Genomic DNA, 12,211 nt, shown 5'->3' on the forward strand with positions numbered 1-12,211 from the left:
TTGCCCTCTCCCCACCCCCCAAAATACTTAACTTGTGTACCTGACCTTCCATCTCCCATAATTCATAAACTGTGAACTTTACCCCTTCGCACCATCCCCAACACCAATGAGTTTGACCCTGATCCCCCACACTGAAACACTTACTTGCTCCCCCTCCCAACCAGTGTTATGCCTCAGATCCCCTGACAGGGTTCTGAAGGCACGGGAATGTTGGCCACCGCAACAACATTGTTCCAGGATGGAGGGTGGTAGTGGGTAAGTAATTAATTTATTAATTTAAATAAATTAAAATTGTAAATTTTGCTCCCGCTGCCAAGCGACTGGGTGGGGGTTGGTGGTCGCCTTGAGGCCTTGCCACTGCCGGCAACATTGGGCCGGGCCTTCCCAGCGTCGAGGCCCATGGCAGGCCTCTCGGTTTGGGCCTCAGCTATTGACAATCTATATCAATATCCGAGCTTTCTTATGATGCATAACTTTGTAGGTGGGAAGGTAAGCTATGAGGAGGATGCAAAGAGGCTGCAAAGGGTTGCAGGCGGCTTAAGTGATTGGGCAGGAAGGTGGCAGATGGGAGTATAATGTGATAATGTGGAGAAAAGTGGTAGGAAGAATAGAAAAACAGAATATTTTTTGAAAAGGTGAGACTAGTGTCATGAAAACATGATATGCCAAATGAGAAATATTAATTCATTGGTTGGAAACTTGTATTAAACTTTTAATGGAAAAAATCCTACAGTTAATTTTTAAAAAATGAAACTGACAACTGACAACCAAGATGGCCACTGCAATTTGTATCTGAAATACCTGGAGATTAAATTGGCGAGACAAGTCCAACAAGAAGCCCAGCCAGGGCAATGCTTAGGCTAACTGAGTAGATTATCCCGATCACCCGCGTTAGTGGGAAATTCAAAGCCATCTTGAGGCATTCATGAATGGAGACGTTCCTCCAGGGCATAAACAATGACAATACTACCTGAGAGAGGTTTTAGATTTTAGACTTTGGACCTCATTAAAAACCATGGGGATTGAGAGAAGCGGAGCAGCAGTCGGCAGACTTGTGAGGAAATGGGACCGGAGCGGGAGCTATAAATCGACAGCGGGGCTCAAGGCCTACACCCACCTGAAGAGCGGAGCAGCAATTGGCGGACTTGTGGCTGTGTCCCCGCGCACTGGGTTTGAAAAGTGAAAAAAACTAACAGTGACATTACGGGAAATCGGTAAGCTGATTAGCAGTTACGTACCAACCATTATTGCCTGTAAATAGCTTAAAAAAGGAGAAAAAAGTTTTTATTTTTAAAAACCCGCAAATAGCTACCTTGTAAGTGGCAAAGTTGGTACTACTAAGGTTTTAGTTAGTGTAATTTAATAGCATTTACTAATTGGAAAGTGCTGTTTGGACAGAGTGTGAGGCTGAGAGTTGTGTGTGAGGGATTTTACTGACTAGGGGAAGGAAGTGCTCTTTGCAGTCTTTCTTTTCTCCCTTTTCAGCCTCCACGGTACAGGGGAAGAAGCTGATTAGCAAATAACTGGTAAGTTATTCTACTTATTACATTAGCTTTACAAAACAATTATTGATAAGTAATGGCAGGGCAGCTCGGCTGAGTGGAATGTGCCTCCTGTGGCATGTGTCCTTGACAAATACATCTGCAGGAAGTGTCACTGGCTGCAGAAGCTTGAGCTCCAGGTTTTGGAACTCGAGTGGCGGCTGGAGTCACAGTGGCTCATCCGCGAGGCGGAGAACTAAATGGTTAGCACGTTTCAGGAGGTAGTCACCCCAGAGCTTAACAGAGCACAGGCAGAGGGGGACTGGGTGGCTGCCAGGCAGACAAGAAGGTCAAGGCAGGAAGCGGAGTCCCCAGAGGGCATCACACTTTCTAACCAGTATTCAGTTCTGTGTACTGATGGGAGAGAGGGTTCCTCTGGACAGTACAGTGAGAATCATGACCAGAGCACCATGGGTGGCTCAGCTGTACAGGGAGGGAGGAGAAACAAGAGAGCAATAGTGGTAGGGGATTCTATAGTTAGGGGAACAGATAGGAGTTTCTGTGGTCACAGACATGATTCCAGGATGGTTTGCTGCCTCCTTGGTGCTAGAGTCACGGATATCACTGAGCTGCTACAGAGCATTCTGGAGGGCAATTGTGCACAGCCAGAGGTCGTGGTCCACATTGGTACCAACGACATAGGAAGAAAGAGGGATGAGGTCCTGCAGGCTGAGTTTAGGGAGTTAGGAATGAGATTAGCAAGCAGGACCTCAAAGATAGTAATTTCTGGATTACTCCCAAGGCCATGTGCTAGTGAGTATAGAAATGGGAAAATACACCAGATGAATGCATGGCTGGAGAGATGGTGCAGGAAGGAAAGCTTCATATTTCTGAGGCATTGGGACCAGTTCTGGGGAAGGTGGGACTTGTACAAGCCGGATGGTCAACACCTGAACAGGGCTGGAACAAATATCCTTGCAGGAAGGTTTGCAAGTGCTGATGGGGATGGTCTAAACTAGTTTGGCAGGGGGGTGGGAAGCTGAGCACAGTCTTAGGACAATTTCAGGGCAGGGAACAGGAGGTAGAAAATTAGCGAGTGACTCAAAGACAGAAGAAGCAAGGGTTAAAAAGTGTGCAGCACAGGAATTTAGCAGTGTTAAAGGGTATTTATTTAAATGCAAGGAATATAGTCAATAAAGCCAATGAGCTGAGGGCACAGTTAGACACATGGCAACACAATATCATTGCTATAATGGAAACATGGCTTAAAGAGGGACAAGAATGGCAGCTCAACATCCCTGGATATAGAGTTTTCAGGCAGGATAGAGAGAGGGATAAAACAGGAGGGGGTGTAGCATTATTAGTTAAGGAATCAATAATAGCTTTGAGGAGGGATGATATGCTAAATGAATCAAATGAGGCCATATGGTTGGAGCTCAGAAATAAAAACGGGGCAGCCACACTGCTAGGAAAGTGCGATAGACCCCCAAATATTGAGAGGGAGATAGAAGAATATGTAGGAATATTTCTGACTGCAAAAACTATAGGGCAATAATGGTAGGGGATTTCAATGATCCCAATGTCAACTGGGATACAAACATTGTTAAGGGAACAGGGGGCGCAAAGTTCTTGAACTGCATTCACGAGAACTTTTTCAGCCAGCACGTAACAAGTCCAACGAGAGGGGGCACAATTCTAGATTTAGTCTTTGGTAATGAAGCTGGACAAGTGGATGACGTAACAGTGGGTGACCATTTTGGAGATAGTGACCATAATAGTTTTAGCATAATCATGGAAAAGGACAAAGATAAAACAGGAGTAAACATTCTAAATTGGGGGAAGGCAAATTTTCTGAAACTGAGAGGTGACCTGGCAAAAGTGGACTGGATACAGCTACTTGAAGGAAAATCAGTGGCAAACCAGTGGGAGGCATTCAAAAACGAGATACTACAGGCACAGTATGGGCATGTCCCCACAATGATAAAGGGTGGTACTGCCAAATCTAGAGCCCCTAGGTTATCTAGAATCACATAGGGCAAGATAAAGCAGGAAAAGAAAGTTTATGATGATCACAAAAAACTTAATACTTTAGAAAGCCTAGAGGAGTATAGAAAGTGCAGGGGTGAAGTAAAAAAGGAAACTGGAAAAGCAAAGAGAGGACATTAAAAATATTGGCATGTAAAATCAAGGAAAACCCAAAGATGTTTTATCAGTGCATTAAGAGCAAGAGGATAACTAAGGGTAGGGATGTACAGAGATGTACAAGGGAACTTATGCACTGGTGCAGAAGATGAGGGCAGGGTTCTTAATGGGTTTTTGTCAGTCTTCACAAAGGAGAGGGTTGATACAGACATTGTGGTTAAAGAGGAATGTGAAATATTAGATACAATAAGCATAATGAGAGAGGAACTACTAGAGGGTCTGACATCCTTGAAAGTGGATAAATCGCCAGGGTCAGATGGATTGCATCCCAGGTTATTAAAGGCGGATGCGCTGAGAATCATTTTTAAATCCTCACTGAATACAGGCGAGGTACCAGACGATTGGAGGTCTGCGAACGTTGTACCATTGTTTACAAAGGGTGTCAGGGATAGGCCAAATAATAATAGGTCAGTCAGTCTGACCTCAGCGGTGGATAAATTACTAGAAGCAATTTTGAAGGGCAAGATAAACTGCCACTTAGAAAAGCAGGGATTAATCAGGGATAGTCAGCATGGATTTGTTAAGGGAAGGACATGCTTGACTAACTTAATCAAGTTTTTTGAAAAGTAACAAGGAGGATTGATGAGGGTAGTGCAGTGGATTTGGTCTAAATGGATTTTAGTAAGGCATTTGACAAGGTCCCGCATGTCAGACTGGTCAGTAAAATGAAAGCCCATGGGATACAGGCGAATGCGCAGGTTGGATCCAAAACTGGCTCAGTAACAGGAAACAAAAGTTAGGAGTCAACGGATGTTTTTGCGAATGGAAAGCGTTATCCAGTGCCGTTCCACAGGGCTGAGTGTTGGGCCCCTTGTTATTTGTGGTATATATTAATTATTTATGTGGGAGGCATGATTGGGTAATTTGCTGATGATATAAAAACTAGCCCTGTAGTTGATAGTGAAGAGGATAGTTGTAGACTCCAGAAAGATATCAACGTTTTGGTTGAGTGGGTGAAAACGGGGCGAATGGAATTCAATCCAGAAAAGTGTGAGGTTATGTATTTGGGGAGGGCAAATAAAGCGAGGGAATACACAATAAATGGCAGGATATTGAGAGGGGTAGAAGAAGTGAGAGTCCTTGGAGTACATGTTCACAGGTCCCTGAAGGTGGCAGGACAGGTAGATAGAGTAGTGAAGAAGGCATATGGAATGCTTTCCTTTATTGGCTGAGGTATAGAACACAAAAGCAGGGATGTAATGCTGGAACTGTATAAAACAATGGCTAGGCCACAGCTGGAGCATTGCGTACAGTTCTGGTCACCACATTACAGAAAGGACATAATTGCTCTGGAGAGTACAGAGCAGATTTACAAGAATGTTACCAGGGGTTGAAAGTTGCAGCTATGAGGAAAGATTGGATAGGCTAGGGTTGCTTTCCTCAGAACAGAGGAGGCTGAGGGGTGACTTAATTGAGGTGTACAAAATTATGAGGGGCCTAGATAGAGTCGGCAGGACGGATTGTTTCCCGTAGTGGAGGTGTCAATTACCAGGGGGCACAGATTTCAGGTGATTGGTAGAAGGAAGGGGGTGCGAGGAAAAACTTTTTCACCCAGAGGGTGGTGGGTGTCTAGAATTCACTGGTAGGAATGGTGGTGGAGGCAGAAACCTTCAATTCTTTTGAAAGGTACCTGGACATGCATCTGAAGTGCTGTAACCGGCATGGCTAGGGACAGGAGGTGAGTTATTTGCCTCAGGATTCCTAGCCTCTGACCCAGCCATGGTATTTATATGGCTACTCCAGTTCAGTTTCTGGTCAATGGTAGCCCCTAGGATGTTGATAGTGGGGGATTCAGCGATAGTAATGCCATTGAATGTCAAGGGGAGATGGTTAGATTCTCTCTTGTTGGAGATGGTCATTGCCTGGCACTTGAGGCGCGAATGTTACTTGCCACTTATCAGCCCAAGCCTGGATATTGTCCAGGTCTTGCTGCATTTCAACAAGGACTGCTTCAGTATCTGAGGAGTCACGAATGGTGCTGAACATTGGAAGTGTTGGAAGGTGGGATTAGATTGGGCAGCTAGTTTATTCAGCCGGCATGGATATGATTGGCTGAATGGCCTCCTTCTGTGCCGTAATTTTTCTATGGTTCTATGAGAGAACCATGTGACTGTCTCCCCAGACTGTGAAAAACTGAGAGTTTTGTTACACACAAGAGACAAGCAGTAACTGAAACTGAACAGCAGGAGAAGGCTGTGTGCTTCCCTTTCTCTTGCTCCAGAAAACATCAAGTTTGAAAATCGTCTGACTGTGGACCCTCCAAGCCGACAGACTGCTACAGCCAAAGACCAAGGGAAGAGAGCTAACTACTATACTGCCTCCAAGAAAACCCTGAGCAAAGCTGGCCAGCCACAAAGTGTACTCTGACCAGCCAAGACTTCAAGAATACAACTACAGCCGGATGACCACCGAATCATCCAACCTCAGACTGTGTATTTAACTTTTCTTTATTTTGGACTTTAATCCAATCAAAAAACCTACTTTCCACTTTGTAATCTATTTGTGTGTGTGAATGTGTAGCGTATTTTTAAAAAAATTATTTTTAGATCGGGTTTAGCTTGTTGAGTATAATAAACTTACCTCTTTTTTTTTAAACTCAAGAAAACCTGTCCGATTGGTTGTTTCACGATCACATTAAAGGTAAAAGACTCACTGAGGTGGTAAGCAGAAACACTGTTTTAAAAGGAATAAACCCTGTTGCAGTCAAGTAAGAGGAAGGGCAAAAGGGGCACTGTAACCCCCTCCTCACCTGGCCATAACAGAAATTTGGGGGCTCTAGTCCACGATTGTAACCCAACGACAAACAGAAAATTGAAAGTGGGAAACCAAATTGATCCCTAGTAAAAAAAATTTTTTTTTAATTCATACAGGTTTTCTTGTGGTTTTCACTGCTAGAATACTAAACATGTCCACATTTGAGGCTAGTACCTTCCTAAGCCAAGGTGAAGTAATTTGGGACAGGTTAAAGGGTCTATCTACTGAAGAGTTTAGGAATGTAACTGGGCAGTTCGGGATTACTTTCCGTTCAATAGCTAAGAAATCCGAAATCCTAAGACTTGTGGCCATTTTTCATTTGGAACCTGAGGATTCAGAGGAAGGGTTAGAGTCAGAAACAGACAGTGTAATGTTAGCTAAAATACAATTAGAACAGAGGAGACTAGAAACAGAATTCCAGAGAGAGAAAAAGAGCAGAGAGAGTGTCAAGAAAGGGAAAAGAGAGCGCTTTCCAGAATGGAGAAGCAGGAAAGAGAGCTAAGGCGGCTTGAATTAACTAGGAGGACACAGTACACCCAGTGAAGGCATGGCTAGTGAGGAAGCTACCCCTAGCTCAGGACTGTGTGTTGAGCTTTTAAAGTTATCCCAGTTGATTCCAAAGTTCAATCAGGGGGATGCAGAAGCATTTTTTTGTCACTTTTGGAAAGCTTGCAAGATAGCTGAAATTGCCAGCAGAGCGTTGGATTCTGTTGTTACAAAACAAGCCAACAGGAAAAGCCCTTGAGGTTTATTCACTGTTGCCCGATAAAAGTTCATTAGGTTATGAGATGACTAAAATGCTATCCTGGGGACATATGAGCTAGCACCGGAAGCATACCGCCAGAATTTCCGAACCCTCCGAAAGCAGCCTGACCAAACTCACCGAGAATTTGTAAGAGTTAAGCAGCTTGCTTTTGACCAGTGGATAAGGGCGCTTAAGTTATAGCTCATATATGAAAACCTCAGAGAGATGGGATCCTTCTCGAGGAGTTTAAAAATTCACTTCCCCTTTCTATTAAAACCCACATCAAGGAACAAAAGATTCAAAGAGGCAGGCAGGCCAAAATTCTGACTGATGAATTTACTCCTGTACACAAGCCCTTACCCCCACAAACTAGAGAAGAATAAAAGGTGGGAGGGTGATAAGAGCCCGAACAGCCCTGGACGTGACTGGAAAGCTGGACATACGGGGGCCCTCTTCAAGCCAAAAAAGACGGTACTGAGAGCAGGAGAGAGACTCAAAGACCTGTGTGTTTCTACTTTAGCAAAGCAGGTCACCTTCAAGCTGACTGTTGGAAATTATGGGAAAAACCTGTAGGATTAATCAGGGCACACCAGACCAGAACAGGAAAAGGAGCCCTGATGGAAAGCACAGAAGGGCAGGCTGTGGCTTTAACTGTGGCAGTAAGACGCAGTAAACACACCGCTGTGATTGTGGGAAAATTTAATAAAATCCCTGAAAGTTACCAGGATTATGTATCTCAAGGAAAAGTAACCTCACACCCTTCGAGTGGGGCAAGCAAACCCATAGTCATATTCAGGGATACAGGGGCCACCAAATCCCTTCTCCTGGGAAAAGGCAGGCCCTTTCTCCCAGAGAGTGCAGTGAATGCTAGAGTGTTAGTGAATGGTATTGGAAGGTGGTGTATGCCCATACCTTTACATCGGGTGCACCTGCAGTGTGACCTAGTTTCAGGAGGGGAGTATCCCTAGTTTACCGTGGATGGGGTCGACCTGTTCCTGGGTAATGATCTGACGGTGGCAAAGGTGGTAGCCTCCCCAGTAGTTTGAGAGAGAAGAAAAGGGGTCAGGGAGACAGAGCAGTTGCAGGAGAAGGTCCCCGGCATTTTCCCTGATTGTGTGGTGACTCGGTCCATGGCTAAACAAGCTCCCTCAGAGGAGGTTGAACTGACATTGCAGACAGATGACCCTACTGTCTGGTTATCTGAAACCTTCTTTGGGAAGTCAGAGGACCCAAAGGATGGATTAGACAGATTTTGCCTAGTTGAGGCTCAGCAAACTGACCCAGTATTAAACAAGTTAGCACAGACTGCCCAAACTGAAACTGAAGCAGAGGGAGTCCCTGGGTGCTACTATTTAAAGAATGAGGTGCTGATGAGGAAGTGGAGACCTGTGCACAGACCTGCGGACAAAGAATGGACAGTGGTTCACCAGATAGTGGCTTTGCAGAGGTACTGTAAAGAAATACTAAGAATGGCCCACGAACTTCCAATGGCTGGACATGTTAGTGTACAAAAAACCCAGGACCACATAGGACAGCATTTTGACTGGCTAAAACACCACAAAGATATGGTGGAGTTCTGTAAAACTTGCCACACTTCAACTAAGAGGAAGGGCAAGAAGGGCGACAGTAACCCCCTCCTCACCTGACCGTAACACTAGGAAATGTTGGTAACCACAGGGATTTGGGAGTCCTTGTATACGAATCACAAAGTTAAAATGCAGCTACAGGAAGCAATTAGAAAAGCAAATGGCTTGTTGGTCTTCATTGCAAGGGGGCTGGAGTATAAGTGCAAGGATGTCTTGCTGCGATTACATAGGGCTTTGATGAAACCACACCTGGAGCACTATGTACAGTTTTGGTCTCCTTACCCAAGGAAGGATATACTTGTCTTAGAGCAGGGTGCAACAAATGTTCGCTACGTTGATTCCTGGGATGAGAGGGCTGTCCTATGAGGAGAGATTGAGTAGAATGGGGTCTATATTTTTTTGGAGTTAAGAGGAATGAGCAGTGATCTCATTGAAACTTATAAAATTTGGAGAGCACGTGGCAGGGTAGATGGCAAGAGGCTATTTCCCTTCTGGGGAGTCCAGAACTTGGGATCATAGTGTCAGGATAAGGGGTTGGCCATTCAGGACTGAGTTAGGAGAAATGTCTTCACGCAGAGTTGTGAATCTTTAGAATTCTCTGCCCCAGAGAGCTGTGGATACTCAGTCAATGAGTATATTCAAGACTAAGATTGACAGAATTTTGGACGCTAACGGAATCAAGAGATATGGGGATAGGGTCATAGTCATAGAGCACAGAAACTGGCCCTTCGGTCCATCATGTCTGTGCTGGCCATCAAGCACCTAACTATTCTAATCCCACATTCCAACATTTGGCCCGTAGCCTTGTATGCTATGACATTTCAAGTGCTCATTTAAATACTTCTTAAATGTTGTGAGGGTTCTTGCCTGTACCAACCCTTCAGGCAGTGTGTTCCAGATTCCAACCACCCTCTGAGTGAAAAAGATTTTCCTTAAATCCCCAGTAAACCCCTGCCCCTTACCTTCAATCTATGCCCCCTAGTTATTGACCCCTCTGCTAAGTGAAAAAGTTTCTTCCTATCTAACTTATTAATGCCCCTCATAATTTTGTATACCTCAATCAGGTCCCCCCTCAGCCTCTCTGTTCTAAGGAAAACAACCCTAGCCTTTTCGGTCTCTCTTCGTAGCTGAAATGCTCCAGCCCAGTAACATCCTGGTGATATAAAAACAAGAAATGCTGGAAATACTCAGCAGGTCTGGCAGCATCTGTGGAGAGAGAAGAAGAGTTAACGTTTCAGGTCAGTGATCCTTCTTCAGAACTGGAAAATATAAGAGAAATGTGAAAGGTTTTAAGCAAGTAAAGCGGTGGTGGGACAAAGGAGAAGGTGTAGATAGGACAAGGTCACAGAGAATAACCAACCAGAAGGTCATGGAGCAAAGGCAAACAATATGCCAATGGTGTGTTGAAAGACAAAGCATTAGTATAGATAGGGTGTTAACGGACTTAAAAACTGAACAGCCGCAAGTGCAAACATGAAAAAAGCAGTGGGCAAACTGAACAAACTAAGATGAAATAAAATAAAATAAACACAAAAAGAAATAAAAAAGAAAAAATAACTAAAAATAAAAGTAAAATGGGGTGCCCATCATGCTCTGAAATTATTAAACTCAATGTTCAGTCCTGGTGAATCTCCTCTTCACCCTCTCCAGTGCAATCACATCCTTCCTACAGTGTGGTGCCCAGAACTGTACACAGTACGCCAGCTGTGGCTTAACTAGCGTTTTATACAGCTCCATCATAACCTCCTGCTCTTATATTCTATGCCTCGGCTAATAAAGGCAAGTATCCTATATGCTTTCCGAACCACCTTACCTACCTGTGCTGCTGCCTTCAGTGATCTATGGACAAGTACACCAAGGTCCCTCTGACCCCTCTGTACTTCCTAGGGTCCTTCCATCCATTGTATATTCCCTTGCCTTGTTAGTCCTCCCAAAATGCATCACCCCACACTTCTCAGGATTAAATTCCATTTGCCACTTCTCCACCCATCTTACCAGCCCATCTATATCGTCCCGTAATCTAAGGCTTTCCTCCTCACTACTTATGACACTACCAATTTTCATGTCATCTGCGAACTTACTGATCATATTTCCTATATTCATGTCTAAATCATTAATGTACACTACAAACAGCAAGGATCCCAGCACCGATCCCTGCGGCACACCACTGGTCACAAGCTTCCACTCGCAAAAACAACCCTCGACCATCACCCTCTGCCTCCTGCCATTAAGCCAATTTTGGATAGAATTTGCCAAATTGCCCTGGATCCCATGGGCTCTTACCTTCTTAACCAATCTCCCATTCGGGACCTTATCAAAAGTCTTACTGAAGTCCATGTAGACTACATCAACTGCTTTAACCTCACCTCATCTACACATACAGTCACCTCCTCGAAAAATTCAATCAAGTTAGTTAGAAACAATCTCCCCCTGACAAAGCCATGCTGACTATCCCTGATTAATTCCTGCCTCTCCAAGTGGAGATTAATTCTGTCCCAGAATTTTTTCCAATAGTTTCCCCAACCGCTGATGTTAGACTCACCGGCCTGTAATTACCTGGTTTATCCCTGCTACCCTTCTTGAATAATGGTACCACATTCACTGTCCTCCAATCCTCTGGTACCTCTCCTGTGGCCAGAGAGCATTTGAAAATTTGTGTCAGAGCCCCTGCTATCTCCTCCCTTGCCTCATAACAGCATGGTATACATCTCATCTGGGCCTGGGGATTTACCCACATTTAAGCTAATACTTCCTCCCTTTCAATGCTAATATGTTCAAGTACATCACCATCCCCCTCCCTGATCTCTACAACTACATCGTCCTTCTCCATAGTGAACACAGATGAAAAGTAATCATTTAAAACCTCACCTATGTCTTCCGGCTCTATACACATCGTCATTTTGGTCCCTAATGGGCCTTACTCTTTCCCTGGTTATCCTTTTGCCCTTAATATATAATTTCCCTGATCTTGCCCGCCAGTGTTTTTTCATGTCCCCTCTTCGCTCTCCTAATTACTTTTTTTTTTTTTTTAAGTACCCCCCTACGCTTTCTATACTCCTCTACCTCTGCTGTTTTCAACGCTCTGAATCTGCTATAAGCCCCCTTTTTTTCCCTTATCTAACCCTCTATATCCCTTGACATCCAGGGTTCCCTGGACTTGTTGGTCCTACCCTTCACCTTAACGGGTACATGTTGGCTCTGAACGCTCACTATTTCCTCTTTGAATGATGGGTGGAAAGTGGAGTTGTGTAGAAAATCAGCTATGATCTTATTGAATGGCCGAACAGGTGCAATGGTTCTGATGAAAGGTGACAGACCTGAACCGTTAACTTTGCTTCTCTCTCCACAGATGCTGCCAGACCTGCTGAGTATTTCCAGCAGTTTCTATTTTTACTTCAGATTTCCAGCATCTGCAGTATTTTGCTTTTATTATGATGTTGGTA

At 44.3% G+C, this 12,211-nt stretch overlaps 1 protein-coding gene across 1 annotated transcript in view; it reads right to left on the minus strand.

The window, feature by feature from the left end:
• LOC137383825 (lysine-specific histone demethylase 2) overlaps positions 1-12,211 on the minus strand; it is a 207,112-nt gene that overhangs the window by 21,883 nt on the left and 173,018 nt on the right.

Source organism: Heterodontus francisci, chromosome 2 (assembly GCF_036365525.1).
Source record: "Heterodontus francisci isolate sHetFra1 chromosome 2, sHetFra1.hap1, whole genome shotgun sequence".
Classification (NCBI taxonomy): domain Eukaryota; kingdom Metazoa; phylum Chordata; class Chondrichthyes; order Heterodontiformes; family Heterodontidae; genus Heterodontus; species Heterodontus francisci.